Here is a 21,661-nt window from a genome sequence, read left to right as displayed (position 1 = left end):
CTTATGCAGTCATACCAAAGACTGTTCTTCAACAAATGTAGTTTCTTCCCTTTCTTTTACATCTTTCAATAATTTTACTTTTTTGAGTAATTGCCTCTAATGTCTCATTAACTTGGTCTTTTTACAAAATATGGCATGAGTCATTTGTCACCACTCATATGGTCTATATCATTTACTTTATCTGCCTTATTTATTTGGAACAATACATTAAATGATTATATTAATTAAGAAAAAATAGCTTTATAACATCAAAAATTAATGTCAGCACCATTACTAAGAAATAAATGGTTAAAATGCAGTAATATCCTTTTTTTAGAGGTTCATAGAGGCAAATATGTTTCTAATAAATGTTTGTCTCCATTAAGCTCTCTTAGCACAATAGAATCATTTAATAGTGCTACAATAATTAGTCTTCTAAACAGCAGAGTGAGCGCAAGTAGGATTGATCACTTGCCCAGATTTAGCAATACAGGCTCAACATTTTGATGATTCTCACTAAAAACAGAAGTCACCATCATACACCCTGTTGAATAGAGAGTAATAATGTCAAGAGATTATCAATTTTTTGATGCTCATATTATTTGAGACAATACCATATCAAGCATTAGATGAACTATTTCAGCCCAAGTACCCATAGAGAATCAACACAGTACCAAAAATTTTTTTTCTGTAGCTAACCTAGCATGAAAAGCACAGAAATAAAATAACAATCCAAGCTGACATTGTTAGTGCTGCAGTCACTTGGATGATTATGGGCTTTTGAAAGATGGACATATTTTGACCATTTCAGTCATAGAAGATATGGTCAATTGATTTGTAGAAGGGAAAGAAATGAAGTTTCCAATTCACCGTTCTATTTTTTACCAAAATATAGGACAAAAAAGCCATTTATGACTAATCAGAGTTTTGAGATTATTCTATGTACATTTGAGTTGCAAATAGTCTATTATCATGTAACTTAACTGAAGCTACTTTTGCAAAATAAGGTATTGAATTTTATGTAGAAAAATAGATAAAGTTGAAATAAAAGCAAATTCCCTAATAGTGGCCACCTCTTTCCTAAAGCAAAATGGATTTTAAAATTTCTCTTGGCTTAAACTGAACCAATGCCAATTAGTCCCAGTAGTAATAATGTAAGTTCATATTAGTTTTGAAGCAGAGATAATTTAGAGGAAAACATCAAAAGTCCAATGGATGTTGATAATATTCTTTCACTAATGACTTAGACGTGCACTGATAACTCTCAGGGAAATGGTGCAGAGCAGTTTTCTGAATCTACAATATATCATACAGAATACTCTTCAATATATCACCCAATCTTATTTACTGTTTTTTTTTTTCCTGAGTCTTAGTATTTTTTTGCATATTATATTTTTATTCATCTGAAAAACTCTGCATCTTTTCTAAGAGATGTTTGCACCTCTTCTGGAAATGTTTTGTTATTTATAGCACCTTATAACCTTTAAAAGTTGGAGTAATTAACTTGAGAAATTCTTCTCTTTAGTGGCTAATGGCCTGGATTTTTATCCCCTATCATGAACAAATTAACTATCTCTTTGAAAACCAGGTAATGATTTTTTAAATGTGCAATTTAAAATTTCAAACCATATTACCATTTTCCTCCCAGAAGCTTCACTGTCAGTGACTTAGTAAAACCACCATTAATCACAAGATAAGCTACAGTCATGTGGTGATTGTAATTTGGTCCCACAGAACCAAAGACAAATGATATGGAATACTATTAGCAATGATAGCTTTAATGTAGACATTCATCATGGACTCAGGTTCACTTGATGTGACTTTGGGATAAAAACAGGAAAATTGCCTCGCTATTGAAAATTCTATTATTATCAAATCATAATTTTGGCAAAATTATACAAAATAAAAGTACTAGAGTTTGTGTTTTTTGTTTTTCACTATCAACAGACAAGATTGCAGGGAGCTTTGAAGAATTCAAATGCAGTACAATTAGGATAGTTAATGCTGATCAGTTGTTATCTATCTAATTGCTAATAATAGAATCTAAAGTTTTGGTAAGCTGTCTATTTATAGGAGTCGCATGACTGCTTCAGCTCATCAGAACAGGTAGACTGCTGACAGAGATTAAGAGACACACACATGCACACATACACACACAGACAGATTCTTTCATCAGTGACATATTTTATTGGTCATAAATGTCTTTAATACATTGTATTATAATCTCTTAAAGCAACAGAATGGATTTTTTAGGAAGAGATCCTTGTTACCTAATTAAGTACTATTCAGTTGTCATATTAAAGAAGTTATTTAGATTTGCAAGGACCTACACAATTACTATTAAATACTTTCCCTGTAGGAAATCCCTGAGAGGAAATGAATGCAGAATTGAAAGTGTGATTGCAGTTCACAACTGAGAATAAATATTGACTATGGCCTGCAGCCTTCTCCTAAGGTATATTTGAGTTAAGCTTTAATTCTTCATGTGAAAAAAAATCAAATCTACTACAGATGCTTCTTGATTGACAATATGGCTACCTCCTGATACTCTTTTTAAATTGAAAATATCATAAATGGAAAGAAATGCATTTAGGTCAGGTGCAGTGACTCATGACTGTAACCTCAGCACTTTGGGAGGTAAAGGCAGGAGAATTGCTTGAGCCCAGGTATTTGAGACCAACCTGGACATACGGTGGGATCCCTTCTCTACAAAATATTTTAAAAAATAGATGGACATGATGGCATGCACCTGAGAGCTCTGCTACTCGGGAGGATGAGGTGAGAGGATCGCTTGAGCAGGGAAGGTTGAGGCTGCTGTGAGCCATGATCCTGCCACTGGACTTCAGCCTGGGTGACAAAATGAGACCCTGTCTCAAAGAAAAGAAAAAGAGAGTGCATTTAATGCTGGCAACACAGCAGGTAGACCCTGAGTTAGGAGAGTTCTATGTATAACTTTTTGACTTTAAAATGGCCCAAAAGCAATAAGCATTCAGTAGAAAGTGTAACCCCATCTTAAGGTATAAGAGGGTCCTTGATTTATGGTGGGATCACATTCACAATAAACATAAAGTTGAAAATTTTTAAATTGAGCCATCCTAAAGAGAGGACCATCTGTAGTTTAGGAATAAATTCAGACAGTGCCATTGTATTCTTTCTTATGGTATTTTATTTCATGTATTCTGAATACTTCTGCCATCTGGGCCTATCGATGTAGCTTCTTCAACTGCACATGCCTGCCTCTGCCTCTATAAACTTAATTATTTTCTTCCCAGTGTTCTTTAGTTGAATTATTCTACTATACTCTCAAAAATTAAAGGTAATTCTGTGGCCCACATCAAGTAAATCTGCTAATAAACCATAAAATATATCTGCAAAGTCCAAAAACATATCTGGCTCAACCAAATCTTCTGGTCTTTGACATTTGGATTCAACAGGAGAAATAAAAATGATGTGAATACTTTATTTTCTTGAATATTTAAAAATACATATATTCTATGATTCAGAAAGTGTCTAGCATTTCAGTTGTATTGGTGCTGTTTATCTCAATATAATGTTTTTGTTTAATTTTCTATGGATCTATTTATATTGGATTTGGTTTCATTTTATCTGTATGTTGCCTGCTGATTTCTTTGGTTGGATGGAGTATTCTTTTTTTCTTTTTTACAGTCAGGATCCCACTCTGTTACCTAGGCTGGAGTGCAGTGGTGCGATCATACCTAACTGTAACCTCAAATTCCAGGGCTCAAGCAATACTCCTACCTCAGTCTCTTGAGTAGTTAGGACCTTGTCTCTACAAAAATACTCAAAAATTAGCTAGGACTATTTTGCCCAGGCTGTTCTTGAACTCCTGGCCTCAACAGATCCTCCTACCTTGGCATCCCAAAGTGTTGGGATTATAGGTGTGAGCCACTATGTCTGGCCTGGAGAGAATATTCTTTAGTTCTTGGGTACTCTGAAGGATAAATGCTACATTTTCTTCAATATGTATATTGAAATAGGTTCCAAGACCAATTCTCAACATCATGAAAAGATTGTTTCAAACACCTACACTACAGAAAAATTCATCTTTTATAAATTGAAAATGGGAACATTTCCATGGCAAAAGAATCTTGAATTGAAGGTATCTAATTTGGAATTTGCTTATAGAATCTGGCTGTCATAGGAGTATAAAAGATTAGCTCCTACAAGCCACAGGTTTCCTCTGATAATTGCAACAAATTGACTGCAGAATGATTGCAGACATGCTAGACTTCAGATGTTATGATTTTTAACATAATATTTACTCTTTACAAAAGATACTGTGGGCACTGTATTAGCTTGTTTTGCTAGGGCTGCCATAAAGTAGTACCACCAATTGGGTGGCTTAAAAAACAGAAATTTGACTGGGCGCCGTGGCTCATGCCTGTAATCCCAGCACTTTGGGAGGCCGGGGCTGGCGGATCATGAGGTCAGGAGATCGAGACCATCCTGGCTAACATGGTGAAACCCCGTCTCTACTAAAAATACAAAAAATGAGGTGGTGGCAGGTGCTTGTAGTCCCAGATACTCGGGAGGCTGAGGCAGGAGAATAGCGTAAACCTGAGAGGTGGAACTTGCAGTGAGCTGAGATGGCGCCACTGCACTCCAGCCTGGGTGACAGTGTGAGACTCTGTCTCAAAACAAAAACAAACAAACAAAAAAACAGAAACTTGTTTTTCACAGTTCTCAAGGCTAGAAGTTCAAGATTAAGGTACCAGCAAAGTTGGTTTCTACTGAAAGCCACTCTCCTTGGCTGCCATCTCTCTATGCTTTCACATAGTCTTTGGTCTGTGTGTGCACATCCTGTTGGCTCTCTCTGTGCACACACACACCCCTGTGTCTTTCTATTTGTCTAAATTTCCTTTTCTTTTAAGAACATCATCAAATTGGGTTAAGGTCCACCCTAATGGCCTCATTCTAACCTAATCACCCTTTTAAAGATCTTATCTCCCAATACAGATTGAAATGCTTGAGACTAGAAGTGTTACAGATTTCTAATTTCAGATTTTGGAATATTTTTATGCACAAAATGAGATATCTTAAGGGATGAGACCCAACTAAATATGGAATTCATTTATGTTCCATAAACACCAAATAAACATAACCTAAAGGTAATTTAGTACAATATTTTACATACTTTTGCACATAAAGCATAGTTTTGACTGCATTTTACTGAAACCTACCACATGAGATGAGGTATAGAATTTTCCACTTGTGGCATCATGTCAACCGTCAAAAAGTTTTGGATTTGGGAGCATTTGGGGTTTCAGAGCTTCAGATTAGAGATGTTCAACCTGTACAGTGACATTCTGAGGTGCTGAGGGAAAGGGCTTCAATGTATGAATTTTGCAGGGATGCAATTAAGCCCATAACAGGCACCTAAAAGTAGCAATGGGAATTTGGCTCCGAATAAAGTAGACAAAAGCACTGCTATCTTGGAGTTTATATCATTGCACTTAATGTGTCTAAATTTTCAATTTCCTCATCTGCACAAAAACTCAGATTGTTACTGTGATTATATTAGATAATGACAGAGAGCAATTAAGATAGTTTCTAGTCCATAGCAAGTCTCAATAAATCATCATGAGAATTGTAACAATAAAACATGGTGATAAGCATGGGCAGGTTAGATTGAGGAAATCTTCACACTCCTGCTCCCTGGATTTGAAATGAGTTAGTTGCCTTCAGGCAATGACACCGTTGCTGCCCAAGTGCTTTATTCATAGGGCATGATACATTACTTCACAAAGTCTTACTAAATTATTTGACTTCATCACTACAATTACAAGAGTCATTCTGTTTCTGTAAATGATATGAGGATATGTTATCTCTTAAATTCTTTTTGGTTTGCTCTTAAAGAGGGGTGTAAGTTTCTAGTTCTTTATATCTAATTCATTATGATTGGGTCCAAAGTAAATTGGAACAAGCGCCTCTGGTTAACTCTGTTGCAAATTCCTGAGAAATTTCAATATTGTAATATCATCTCAGTTGAAAGAATTGCTTCAACATTGATTCCTTTGATGACAAACATGTTCTTTCTTAAAAGCTTTTTCTTTTTTGTGTACATTCATTTATTCAACAAATACATATTTTGTGCCTGTTATGTAGAGGCAACAGTCTTGTGCTGGTGATACAAAAGTAAACAAAACAGACAAAACTCTCTGACTTCACGTAGCTTACACCTAAGTGTTGATTGGTAGAAGATTTTCTGTGGAAAATATACTATTCATTCACAACTCTCTAATTCTAAGCAACATCAACCATCACTGTAATTTAGAAAGCATGGTGACCTCAACTGCAAAGTATAATGGCGTATTTACACTTTTAGTACAAACTTTTATCTTCAAATCATAATTTAAAATAAGCACTATTGTAAATATAATTTTTTGTCTAGAATCATCCTGCTTTAGATATTTGAACATGCAAAATTCCTTGAATTTACTTTTTAGTAATTATCCAGTCACTTCATGCTAAATCAGGGCAAGTGTACATCTTAAATATCACCGAATTCTTATTTCCAGTTAAGCTGCTCTCTTTCATTATCTTAGCTCAGTTAATTGTCATTTTGCTGATGAATTAATCTATTATACACACTGCAAAAATAGACGCTTTTCTGTTTCAAAATTGTCAACTGGCTTTCACCTTTAACAACCCACTACATGCTACTATAGGTTCAACAAGATACAGCTTCTTTCAGTTCCTCAAGCAAGACAATGTGCAATCCCGATACTCAACCTTGTTTCAAACAAAAAATTCCACTAGAACTCATCGGTAGATTCTTTTCTCTTTTCAGCTTTTTCGTAGTACTGGTTTCTGCATGTCTGTTTCACACACTAGATTCCCTACATTGCAAGCTAATAAAGGCAGGGATTGTGCCGTATTCGTCTTTGTATTCTCAGTCGATAGAATAGTTTCTTCCTCCTCCCACTTGTTTTATTTAAATAACTTTAACCAGTCATATTTTGCATATCACATAATTCAATCTTTTCAAGTGTACAAACCAATACACTTCAGTAAATATATGAAGTTGTGAAACTGATAGGGACAGGAGACAGACAAATTCCTAGGCAGACAGGGACAGGTCCCTAGTAAAACTCGACCTACAAGCCAAGCACAGTTTAAAGTCAGAAAACCAAACTGCCAGTTCCAGACAGAGTTTGTGACAGGGGTAAAAACTTCTATCCTTTTCCCCATTTACTCACTGTCTCTCTCGATTGGTTCCTTCTGAATGATGCCTTTTAACCAATCGAATGGTGCTTTATCCAAGACCTACCCATGGTCCAGTCAGCACTTACTCCCCCATTCTAAGCTGATAAAAACACCAGATTTAGACTCACAGATGGCTACCCATTTTCAGTTCCTCTCCCATTGCTGACAGCTTTCTATTTGTTGCTCATTAAAATTCTGCTTTGCCTTACTCACTCTCAGGTATCCAGGTACCATATTCCTCTTAGTCGCAAGACAAGAACCTGGAACTTGCCGAACTGCTGCAGCGAACGACATGTAACGGTCCTGCTCACCAAGTTGCGGGTGCCAGGAGTAAAAGAGCTGTAACACTCAAAACACCACAAAAAAACGATCACGATTAATCCATTTTCATTTTTATCACCATAACATGATCCCTCGGGCACATAAACTGTTTATCCTTTCCTGCCCCCATTCTGGGCAACCATTAATCTACCTGCTATCTTTATAGCTTTGTCTTTTCTGGATATTTCACTAAAAAATGAATTATACAATATGTGATGTCTTATGTTGGGTATTTTCACTGAACATGTTTGGTGACTTTCACTGAAATTTTTCTGAAGTTAATTATGGTGTAGCAAGGTATCTACCCATGGTTTGTTCCTGTATTTTATTGAGTCATGGTATATATATACACAAACACACAGACACACACCATTATATATAATGGAATATACCAATACATATGTTAATATATAATGGAACATACTATTATATGTAATATGATGTATATACAATATATAATTATATATATATATATTATTATATATAATATAGATGAAATATTACAATATGTAATATAGATATAATTATAGCTATATATATTATGATGTCTATAATATTGTAATATTACAGTAATATATTATTATAATAATTGCAACATATAATATTGTAATTATATATTTATTATATAATATATATAATACTGTATATAATTACTTGTATTATATAATTATATATTTTGTACATAATTATATATTAATTTATTATAATATGATATAATACAATATTTTACAATATATTGTAATATATAATTAATATTATATATAGTAATATTTTATATAATTATATAATTGTATAGAATATATAATTATATCAAATGTATTTTATATAAAATCTTTATATAAAATATATTATCTGTGATAATATCTTATATAAAATTGTATAAAATATTATATACATAAGGCTTCTTTTCAACAGTAGTCTTTTTATATATGTTATATATAATATATAATAGTCTATTTTATATATTTTATATGTAAATAATATATAAAATATTATATAGAGAGATAAGGCTTCTTGTCAACAGCAATCTATTAGTAGTTAAGATTTTTGGGAGACAAGGCTGGGTGCAGTGCCTCATGCCTGTGATCCCAGCACTTTGGGAGGCCTAGGTGGGCAGATCACGAGCTCAGGAGTTTGAGACCAGCCTGACCAATATGGTGAAAACCTGTCTCTACTAAAAATGCAAAATTAGCCAGGCGTAGTGGTGCGTGCATGTAATTCCACCTACTCAGGAGACTGAGGCAGGAGAATCACTTGAACCTGAGAGGCAGAGGTTGCAGTGAGCCAAGATCATGCCATTGCACTCCAGCCTGGGCAACAGGGCAAGAATCCATCTCAAGAAAAAAAAAAAAAAAAGATTTTTAGGAGCCAAAAGTTATGCACAGATATTTGAATACATGAGGATTAGGTGCCTCTGAACCCCACTTTGTTCAAGAGTCAACTCTGTATTTTCTGACTGCCTTCTGGCCTTTGTGGTTTCAGATGAGTCAGCTGTTGATCTTACAGGGAGTACCTGTACATCACAAGTCATTTTTCTCTTTATGTTCAAGGTTTTCTCGTTGACTTTCATTAGGTTAATTAAGATGTATCCAAATTGAGATCTCTTGAAAGAGATCTCTACTTAGAGTTTTGGAGATTCTTTAATGTGTAGATTAAATGTTTTCATTAAATTTGGGGACATTCTTGTCATAATTTCTTCAAATATTTTTTCTGCAGATTTCCCATCATTCTCTTCTTCTAGTTCTTCCTTTCTTCTGACATTAGTATGTTCAATGATTTTGGTATTAGTTTGTTTTGTGCAGCTATAACAGAATACCTGAGACTGGGTAATTTAGGAAATTTAGAACAAAGGGAAATTTATTGGCTCATTGTTCTGCAGTCTAACAAGTCAAATGTCAATGCACTTATATCTGGCATGGGCTTTCCTGTTGCCACATAAAATGGCAGAAGGCATCACATGGTGGAAGGGCAAAGAGAGAAAAAGAAAAGGGGGCTGAACTCATCCTTTTATAATGAACCCACTTCTTTGTGAACATCATTAATCCATTCATGAGGCAAGCCCTCATGGCCTAATCACCTCTTAAGGCCTCACCTCTTAATACTGTTACAATGGAAATCAAATTTCAACATGAATTTGAGCAGCAGAAAACATTCAAATCATAGGAATATTCTACACATCTATGAATCTCTTACTTTTTCTAAATTATTTTTTCTGTTTCTCTGTCTATATCGTCTCCATTGACCTATGCTCAAATTTAAAAATTTCATTTTCTTGCTAACTGAAATCTGTTGTTGAGCTCCTCTAGTAAGTTTGGTTTTCTCTAGAATTTTTTTTCCTTTCAGTTATTGTAATCTTTAGTCCTCAAATTTCTATTTAGTTCTTTATCATTATTCCACTGATAATAATAATGTTGATCCCTTTTTTGGTATTCTCTATTTGATGAAACATCATTTTCATACAATTATTTGTATGAAATACAATTAATTTCATACAATTATTTGTATGAAATACAATTTGTATTTCATACAAATTTCTTTCAATTATTTTAATATAGTTTCACTTAGTTGAATATCTTGAGAAAAACAAGACACAGTTATATGTTGTCTATATAAAATCCACTTCAAATGTATAGTCATTGATGGCTTAAAATTAAAGGGAGCAAGGAGGATTAATCACACACATAGTAATTAAAAAAGCTACATAACTGTTAATTTCATATTTTGAAATCTTCATATTTCATTTTCATATTTTATTTTATATTTCATTTTCTTTGTCTATAGACAAAAAATATTATAATGGGAAAAGAGGGGCATTACATACTGATGAGTCTTTTCCTCCAGAAGGCATAATAAGCCTTAATGCTTCTGCACATAACAACAGAACACTAAAATACATGGGGAAAAAACTGACAGAGCTTTGTGGGAAAATAAACAAATCTACAATAATAATTCATGATTTTTAACACACCTCTCTCAGATGAATTGATAGATCAAGCAGGCAAATAATTAATAGGGATGTAGATAAACCTAATAGCACAAATTAATCAACTTTGTCTAATTGACATTTATAGAATACTTAATCTAACAACAGAAGGCACATTCTTTTCAAGCTCATTTGGAACATTCATCAGTATAGACCAGCAGTCTCCAAACATTTTGGCAGCAGGGGCCAGTTTGGTGGAAGACAATTTTTTCTCAGACCGGGGATGTGATTGGGGTGGTGGTTTCAGGATGAAACTGTTCCACCTCAGATCATCAGGCATTACTTAGATTCTCATAAAGAGCGTGCACCCTAGATCCCTCACATATGCAGTTCACAATAAGGTTCATGCTCCTATGACAATCTAATGCCACCACTGCTCTGACAGGAGGCGTCACTCTGGTGGTAATGTGAGTGATGGGGAGTGGCTGTAAAAATAGATGAAGCTTTGCTTACTTGCCTGTCGCTCACCTCCTGCTGTCCACAGACCATGATCCATGACCTGGGGGTTGGAAACTTCTGGTATACATCATATTTCAGGTTATGAAGCACACGTTCACAAATTTAAAACATTGAAATCCTACAAAATATGTTCTCAGGCCATAAAGCAATTGAAGTAGAAATTAATAACCTAAAGAGAGATGGAAAATTCCTAAATACATGAAACCAAAAAAATACACTTGAAAAGAGCACATAGATCAAAATTAATTTTCAAGAGAAATAAAAATAATTTGAACCAAACAAAAATATATGTTACTAAATATTGTAGGATGCAACGAAATTAATGCTTAGAGGATAATGCACAGCATTAAACGCATATATTAAACAAGAGAAAGACTTAAAATCAATAGCCTAAGCTTCTACCTTAAGAATGTAGAGAAAGAATAGCAGACTAACAGTACAATAAGTAAAACCCATTAAATAATAAATATTGGAACTGAAATCAACCAATTCATAAGAAAAAAAAAAGAAAATCAATAAAGTCAAAAGGTGTCTTTTTGAAGATATCAATAAAATTGGTAAATATCTAGCCAGATTAACCAAGAAAAAAAATAAAGAAGACACAAATTACCTGTATCAGAAATGAAACTAGAAATGGGATATTCCAACAGATCTCATACAAGTGGAATTTATTCTGTGAATTATTACCCAACCAAGTGAGATTTATTTCATGTATGCACAGCTGACTCAATTTAAAAATTTAAAAATACAAACACTTAATACATAAAATCTACCATATCTACAGGCTGATGAAGGAATAACATATGATCACTTCAATTGACTCACAAAAAGCAACACCCATTGACAAAAAAATCTAACATCCATTTAGGATACAAATTTTTGGCCAATTAGTAATAGAGTGGAACTTCTTTGAATTAATAATGAACATTTACAAAATACTAGAGCTAACAATATATTTAATGGTGATGTCACCAAAACAACAGGAGTTTGGTCAAGGTCCTGCTGCTTGCTTCACAGAAAGCCAATCACTGAGACAATGAGTAATGCCAAGGAAGAAGTCTCTAATTGGTTGTTGCAGCTGAGGATATGGGGCTTCAGTCTCAAATCCTTTTCTGTGACCTACTAAAACTAGGGGTTTTTATAGCAGGGAAAAAATGTAACAATATGTAAGAAAACAGAAACTAGGGAGAGTCGAGGAAGCAATCATGAATAGGGGTCCAGCATTTCATTGTCTGAATGTGGTGATCTGGTGAGTTTCAGTTCTTTGATACTTTTTGTGAGAGGCCCCAACATCACTTCCTGAGGGAGGAATTCACATAGAACAAATGCAAGGTTCAAGCTTTAAGACCAGAATGGTCAATTTCTATGTTTATCCATATCTATGGGACTACTGGGGCAATTTCAGTGACAGATTAGACACTTTCCTTCTAGGATCAGGAACAAGTCAAGAGCATTCTCTCTTAAAATTCCAATTTAACATAATTCTAGAAGTCCTTGCTAGTGCAATAACAAAATGAATTTAAATGTATACAGTTTGGTGATATGACCTGAATGTTTGTGACTCCTCATATCTCCAAATTCTAATGCTGAAGTCATCACTTCAAGGTGATAGTATTAACCTTGAGAGGTAAATCCTCTGGGAGGTGATTAAGTCATGGATATGGAGCCCTCATAATTGAGATTTGTGCCTTTACAAAAAAAGATCCAAGAGAGATTGCTTTTCTTTCATCATGTAATGTTAGAGTGAGAAGAAGGCTCTCTATGAGAATGTGAACCCTCACCAGACACTGAGCCTAATGAGTCTTTGATCTTGAACTTCCCAGCCTCCAGAACTGATGAAAAATAAATTTCCTTTACTCATAAGTCACCCAGTCTGTGGTATTTTGTTATAGCAGCCCAAGTAGACCTAGACAGTTGGAAAGGAAGAAATGAAACTGCTTTATATACAGTTGAAATGATTGTCTATGTAGACAACAACAAATATTCTACATAAGCCTCCTGAGATTAATAAGCAAGTCTGTGGAATATAAGTCCTTATTCAATAACTTTCTTGTATATTATCAATATGCTATTAAACTACTGACATTTTTAACTTAAAAAATCTATTTACAGTAACTTAACAAAAGGAAGTATCTAGGTATAAATTTAACAAAATATTGTTTAAGTTCCCTATTCATAACGCTAAAAACTAATAAAAGATGTAAATAAGTGGAGTGATGCTCTGTGTTCATAATTATTACCATATGATGAAAATGTCAATTCTTCTCTAACTGATGCACAAATTTAACACAATAGCAATACCTGCCAAAATCCCAGAAAGTGACTTTGTCAATATTGACAAATTAATTTTCAATGTTATATGGAAAGGCACAGGACTTAGCGTAGCCAACATAATACTTTAGAAGAACAAAGTTGGAGGACTCACATTTTCCTATTTCAAGATTTACTGCAAATCTATGGTAATCAAGAGAGTATCATATTGATGCAAAAACAGACACTTTGGTCTATGGAATGAAATAGCTCAGAGATAGATTTACAGAAATATAGTCAATTGATTTTTTTGATGAAGGCATGGAAGCAATTCAAAGGTAAAAGGAAAGTCTTTTCACTAAGTGATGCTGGAACAATTGAATTTCTATATGCAAAGATATCAACCTAGGCCTATACCTTACATATTACACAAATTTTATGTCAAAATGGATTATAGAACTAAATGAAATGTGAAAATATAGAAGTTATAGAATGAAAAATTAAGAAAAACATCTATGTGGTTGGATTTGGTAAAGAATTTTTATATACAACATCAAGATCCTTGAAAAAAAAATAGTCAATTTGAGTTGTACTTTTCTGTATTAGTCCATTTTTGCATTGCTATAAAGAAATACCTGAAATTGGAAAATTTTTAAAGAAAAAAGATTTCTGCAGGGCGTAACAGGAAGCATAGCGGCTCCTGCTTGGCTTTCTGGAAAGGCCTCAACAAACTTACAATCATGGTAAAAGGCAAAGGGGAAGCAGGCATATCTTACATGGCCAGAGCATGAGGAAGAAAGAGTGGGGAAGGTGCTACACATTTTTAAATAACCAGATCTTGTGAGAAATCACTCGGTATACAGTACTAATGGGGATGGTACTGAACTATTCAAGAGAACTCTGCCCCCATGATCCAAACATCTCCTACCAAGTCCCACCTCTAATACTGAGGATTAATTACAATTTGACATGAGCTTTAAACTGTGTGACAGATCCAAATCATATCATTTACTAAAATTAAAAAGCCTTGTTAAGAAAAAAAATTCCTACCTTGTGAAGATACAAAGAAATTGTAAGACTTTACAATGACAAATTAGATAACTTGTGCTAGTTTATTTTGTTTCTGTTGTAACAAATTATCAAAAACTTAGTCACTGCTACAGTTTGGATGTTTGTCTGCCAAACTTCATGTTGAAATTTGATCTTCAAAGTTGGAGGGAGGGTGTAATGGAGGTAGGTGTTTGGGTTATGAGGCAAATCCTCCTGAATGGCTTGGTGTCATTCTAGTAGTTAATAGCTTCCTCTCTTATCATGTGATCTCTTCACACACAGGTTCCCCTTTACCTTTCACCATGAGTAGAAGCAACCCAAGGCCCTTACTGGAACCAGGTGATGCCAGCCTCATGCCCCTTATAGGCACCTCAAGCCTGCAGAACCATGAGCCAAATAAACCTATTTTCTTTATAAGTTACCCTGCCTCCAGTATTTCTTTATAACAACACAAATGAACTAAGATAGTGACTTAAAACAATAAAAATTTATCTTACGTTTTGAGAGATCATGAGTTCAAAAATGGCCAGCAGGTATGCATTCCTTCTGGAAGCTCTAGGGGAGAATCTATTTCCTTCCCTTTTTGAGCTTCTAAAGGCTACTTATGGTCCTGCATGACTCCAACCTTTGCTTCCAACATCACATCAGCCCTGATTCTCATTTTCCTGCCTTCCTTTATTAAGTTCCCTTGTGATTACATCGGACCCACTCAGATAATCCAGGTTAATCTTCCCATCTCAAAAGCCTTAACTTAATCATATTTGCAAGGCCATTTAATGTTCCAGTGATTCAGGTGTCAACATATTTAAGGGCCTTATTCTGTTTCAATAACCCAAGTAAGAGTGACTAATATACCTAAATAAACAGCTTACTTTAAAACAGATACAGAAAAATCATATAAACATAGGAAAAAATGCTCAACAACATTTGTCATTAGAATACTACAAATAAAAACAATGAGATGACATGACATACCTGTTAGAATATATGAAATTTTTAAAAAGGCAATACCAACTGCTAGTAAAGGATGTGTAGCAACAGGATGTGGGCATGGGTAGCATTCGTTGCTGGTGGGGTATAAAACAGCATAGTTATTTTGAAGACAATTTGGTAATTTCTTACAAAACTGAGCATAGTCTTGCCACAGAAATTACACTCCTAGGTAGTAATCCAATGGATTTGAAAATGTATGTGCACACAAAAATTGCACATATGCATAGGTGTTTATAGCAGCATTATTCATAATTGCCAAACCTGGAAGCACCTAAGTTATCTTTTAATGGATGAATTAAAACAAACTGTAGCAACCCATATAATAGAGTGCTATCCAGCAATAAAGAAGAGAATCAAGATACACAAAAGCATGGATGGATCTTAAATGCATATCGATGAGTAAAAGAAGTCAATCTGAAAAGGCTACCGAGTTCACAATTTCATTCATGTGACAGTCTGGAAAAGACAACACTATAGAGAAGATAAACAACTTGTTGGTTTCTATTAAATTTTCGGCCAGGCTTTTGTCTACCCCAACTGCACTCACTGTCTTGGGCTATTGTGATGTCACCAACAAATTACTATTGGTTTCAGTAATGTCCTGGGGAAAGAGTTTTCGTTCGTTGGTTTTTGGCTGTTTGTTTTGCAGAGCTGAACCCCAAACTAAATAATTACAAAGCCCTGGGAGTAAATTTTTTTTTCAGAAAGGCTTTTGTCTTGTCATACTCTAGGCTGTGCTCTGAGAATGGGGTTTTCAACAAAGCTCCAAATGGAAGCTTGACTGTACGTGGGCTAGCTTTTATGCCTACCATACTCGGATGTGGGGAGTAAGGCAGGATGGGTCTGTCCCCAAGTTAAAATGTCACAGACCATGCTATTCCGACTGAGGTTTAGTAGTAGTTCTCGAATGGGTGCTTTCCATTCATTCTGTGAACTGGATTAATTTCCACAGTTTTGAAATGGTTGCTTTTTATTATTTTGCCAAATTTTGTTGCTTTTAGGGGTACAGTAGGTTCACTCAGTTCTTAATTTCCTTACTCCAGAAGGCAGTGTCAAACAAGCATAGATCTTACCCTCAATGCATGAGTATCCCAGCTGGAGTAGAATGATGAACACAGCTGGGAAGTAGTGGTACAGTACATTGAAGTAAGAACCTGTGGAAGTGGGAGTTAAGTGCCAGTATTAAATATTCAGATTTTGCCCCATAAGTAAGGGAAAATCCTCAATATTTAGAATTGAAGGAGTAACCTGGAAAATAAGATTTGTGAATAAGTATTCTGGAAATTGTAGATGAATTATTGAAGAATATTTTGATAAAGGCAGGCAAGTTGGGAGGCTTCTAAAATATCTAGAAGTAAGCTAAAAATGTCATGAGTTATTTGGGTCAATAGAAATCTAAGAAATTGCAATAAACTTTTATTTTTTTAAGGAACATGATAGAATTTTAAGATTTGCTAATATGTGAGGCAGAAAAAAGGTTAAAATCAGAAATGCTTTAAGTTTTAAAATTTGAATGACTGGAGAAATTAATCCACTGATAGAAATAAGAGATTAGTGTTAGGAGAAGGAAAATTTGTTACATTGTTTGAATTTAAACATTGATGGGACACACAAAATAGTTTTAACTTTTAAAATTGGAGACAGGTAAATAGAATTCAGTTTAGAGTTTAGAGTCTGCTAATATAGATTTGTAAAGAAATAATAAATTTCAGATGAGTACATTTTTTAAAAAGAGACATGATATTTACAGAGAAGTACGTTATAACATACAAAAAACACAGTTTTGAAGGTGGAAATGGAGTCAGCGAGACACGGATTGTGGATGATTTGCTGAGTTATATCAAAGGTGTGACCATTTATTGGAAGGATGCCATTTAGAACTTGTTTAATATAGTTGAAAACAGAAATAACAAGTGGATAACCAAAATGGGAGAAAAGTCTAGAAAAGATGCAACACAACTTTAAAAGTTTTCAAGGCACTCTAGTGTTATCTTTGACTGGATCTTGGATAGAAAGGACATTAATGGCAAAACTTGTGAAATCCAAATAATGTCTTAAGTTTAGTTAATCATTGTAGTAAGAAAAATAATCTTATTGTTATCTCTTGCTGGTAGGTAATCACCTATCTGCTACAAATAATTAGAGCACAAGTAGAACCTCACAGATGAGTCAATGAACAATTTAGTGTTAACAAATTTTAGGAAAAGAATTTCATTTGAGTTCTCCTATTGTTTTCTTGTAGGTAGCGATGTGACATGTAGGGAAGGAAGAATTGAAGTTACTTCAGCTCTGAAGAATCAGAGCTAAAATGTTTATTTCATCAGTCATGGTAAATGTTTTGATAGGCCTCTGGAGAATGAAGCAGTCACTTTTTAAGTATGTCATTTTTTTATGGCAGTAGCACTGCATGTACATGGAACACAAGTTATTACTTTTACTAGAAAAGGAAATAGTGTTTTTGATGTTGTCATTAGATCTATAACTAGGATAAAAACATATAATCATAAATATACTTGGTTTGAATCTATTTTTTATTCAAAATAATAAATATGAAATACTTTTTACTCACATTCAACTTGCTGCCAGTTGACTGTGTTCATAATTTTTTATTAAAATATCTATGTTTTCTCCAGTTTATCATCTTATTATAGATAAGACATTTTTACATGCAATGAAACAAGCTACTGAACAAACAAGCTATTCTCAAGTTCTGACTAATGTAATTCCATATAGACTCTCAGTTCTATTACATCATTGCTGTATTAGTCTATTCTCACACTGCTAATAAAGATATACCCAAGACTGGATAATTTATAAAAGAAAGATATTTAATGGACTCAGTTCCACATGACTAGGGTGGCCTCAACAATCATGGCAGAAGGCAAATGAGAAGCAAAATCCTGTCTTACATAGCAGAAAGCAAGAGAGTGCTCTTTATAAAACCATCAGATCTTGTGAGATTTATTCACTATCATAAGAACAGCATGAGAAAACCTGACCCCATGATTCAATTACCTCCCACCAGATCCCTCTCACAACACATGGGGGTTATGGGAGCTACAATTCAGGATGAGATTTGGGTGGGAACACAGCCAAACCATATTAGTCACCATGATATTTTATATTTTAGGTAATAATATTATTAATGATATTGATATCAACTTAAATATATATCAAATATTATCTTCCCCTATTACATTATCTGAAGAGCTGCCTCATACAGGTCATAATCTTCCTTAAGCATGGTCTTCTTTTTTCCCAAATAAGCAAATAGTGAACAATGTTGATCTCATTTCATTTGATTATATTTGTAGTTGACTATCCTCTCAACTTCCCCTTAAAATACATCTTCACAAATTATTGGCTTTAAAAATAATTATAATAATGTCATCACTGAAATTTTTTTGTTACTTAAAAGCAATATAATGGACAAAACATGGTTCTTAAATACATGCTTTTTTGTTTTTAAATTCTGGAGATGCAATTTCTAGAATTTGTATTTTTACAGTTTGCTAAGTGTACAGTACGAAAATAGTCTGCTTCTGTGAAGAAAACCTCTGCCAAGAACTTTTTGTTTTATCTTTATGATGAATGCAGATTCTCCATTAAAAAAGCACATTTTTCATTTCAAATGTTGAATAAGATGATGCTTAAAATAATTCAGTTGGTTAAAATTAGATGCTAAGGAAGAAAAAAAGCACACACACGAGAGAATATTTTCTGGTTCTATAATAGTTTCATTTGATTATAAAATATAACTGTTAATCACTTAATATATAAAAAGCCAACTGAGTCTTGGCATTCATGTTGTTTTGAGTAATGCTTCTTTCTTCATAAATACAAAATAATATTAAACACATTTTTTCAATAACATTGTTACATATTAAATTATTCCACCTTTACTTTTAGTGAATGAAAAAAATACTTAGTAGTATGATTAATTTTCTTCCTGCTACTAGTACGTGATTTTCTTCTTTCAGTCCGCATACTGTTTGTCTTAAAAGATAACTCAGGGTATAATTCCATCAAAGAGGATAGTATAAATTCTCTACATGTTTGTTTTAGATTTAACCATAGCTTTCTCATAACATTATCTATCCAGCTCCTCTACTGAGGGATTTTGATCTTCTGCTCATTGGAGAAAACTTTTCCATAAACCCAAAAGTGTAACTCCTATCTGAAATTGTTTATTTCTTCAAAAACATTTATTGTATACCTAAAGCATTCAATTCATTAATAAGGAATCTAGCGATAGGGTTGTTTAATGGGTACAAAATGCACTTTCAGCTTCAAACCAATTGGATATTGTTGTGGTATGAATGTGTCCCCCAAAATTCATACATTGAAATCCTAATCCCCATGACGGTATTAGAAAGTGGGCTTTGGGGAGGTGATTAGGTAATGGGGACGTAGCCTTCATAAATGGTATTAATGCCTTTATAAAAGAAGCCCTAGAGAGATTCTCTGTTCTTTCCACATGTGAGGATATAGATAGAAGGTGCTCTTCATTAACTGAAAAGTGGGCCCATATCAGGCACAAAGGCTGTATTAATCTTGGACTTCCCAGCCTTCAGAATAGTAAGAAATAAATTTTGCTTGTTTATAAGGCATCCAGTTTATGGTACTTTGTTACGGGAGCCTAAATGGATGGAGAGAGAGCTATAATAGCTAGATCAGTATTTTTTTAAAGCATGATGCATGGATGAGCCTCATTTAGGACTACCTACAAGTGTTTGTTAATAACGATTGCTATGGCCTTATGCTGGGCTTAATAAACCAGAATACTTAAATTCAAAACCACTGCTGAGCATGCCACTGCATGTAGAAAGGTGTGAGAGTCACTGAGTTAGAAAGAAAAGTGATAGATAGTACATAATCTATATTTAAGTCATTTTCTAATCACAAGCATTTATGATAGATTTGATAATACTCTGTAAAGAAACGTCCTAGGAAACTAGTCCTGCTGCATTCAGGCACGTCTGTAAATTCCCCACACCTCTAATACTTAGTTCCTTGTGCTAATCCTGTTTCATTAAAATATTCTTAAAGAAATTTGTTTGCATATTATTATTGAAGTGGTTCCCAAAATATCTCAATTGAATTACTTTCTTTTTCAAAGTATTTTAAAAGAGCAATGATGTATTTTTATCAGCACACTAATCATCAAGACCTGTTTTATATAACCCAGAGTATTTTTAAAAAAAATGAATTATGTTTGCCTATCTTCACCCAAATCCATCAGCCAAGACCAGGCACTTAATTTGCAAGTTCTAGTGCAAAATACATATGTGCAACTACTTTTTCATTATTTATTATTCATTTCAAAGTGATGGTATCAGAGCATTAGCAGAACCACAGGGTCCTGTAAAACTGCATAGGTTTTTAATCCATGAAATTGTCCTTGCCAATAGAATATTCATATGACTTCTACTAGCGAATGACCAAAACATAGTTTAGAAAAAGAAAAAAAGAAGGCCCTCGCGGTGGCTCACACCTGTAATCCCAGCATTTTAGGAGGCCGAGGTGGGTGGATCACGAGGTCAAGAATTTGAGAACATCCTGGCCAACATGGTGAAGCCCCATCTCTACTAAAAATACAAAAATTAGCCGGGCGAGGTGGCTGGCGCCTGTAGTCCAGCTACTCCGGCTGAGGCAGGAGAATGGCGTGAACCCGGGAGGCGGAGGCTGCGGTGATCCGAGATCACGCCACTGCACCCCAGCCTGGGCGAAAGAGCGAAACTCTGTCTCAAAAAAAAAAAAAAAAAAAAAAAAAAAAAAAAAAAAAAAAAATTTTACATATTATTTGTGTTTTTTAACACCTAAAAATTTTAAACAAAAGCAAATCCTTTCGTTTTGTTTTGTTTTTTTTTTTTGTTTTTTTTTTTTTGTTTTTGTTTTGTTTTGACGAAGTCTTGCTCTGTCACCAGGCTGGAGTGCAGTGGCGGGATCTCCGCTCACTGCAACCTCCGCCTCCCAGGTTCAAGCGATTCCACTGCCTCAGCCTCCTGTGTAGCTGGAATTACAGACCCACGCCATCACACCTGGCTAATTTTTGTATTTTTAGTGGAGACAGGGTTTCACCATGTTGGCCAGGATAGTCTCCATCTCCTGATCTCCTGATCCACCCGTCTCATCCTCCCAAAGTGCTGGGATTACAGGCGTGAGCCACCGCGACTGGCCAAGTCAGTCTTAAGTTATGTAATGCTACCTTTAGATTGTATTACTTTTATTTATTTATTTATTTTTCTGGTGAAAAATATGTATATTTAGAATTAGTCAGCTAGACTCAGTGTAAATGATCCTAGTTTTATAAGACAATTTCTTGAAGAAAATCACTTAAGACAATTGATCACTTCAATCAATTACTTATTTTAAAATGAATTTTCTATTTTCCAACCC

At 34.3% G+C, this 21,661-nt stretch overlaps 1 pseudogene; it reads right to left on the bottom strand.

The window, feature by feature from the left end:
* The window catches only part of LOC126953449 (uncharacterized), a 35,737-nt pseudogene extending 28,237 nt beyond the window's left edge, over positions 1 to 7,500 (bottom strand).
* Between the last annotated feature and the right edge of the window lie 14,161 nt (positions 7,501 to 21,661).

This window comes from Macaca thibetana, chromosome 4 (genome assembly GCF_024542745.1).
Source record: "Macaca thibetana thibetana isolate TM-01 chromosome 4, ASM2454274v1, whole genome shotgun sequence".
Lineage (NCBI taxonomy): Eukaryota > Metazoa > Chordata > Mammalia > Primates > Cercopithecidae > Macaca > Macaca thibetana.
Note: the sequence above shows the minus strand (reverse complement) of the source record. Positions and strands in the feature narration are given on the sequence as shown.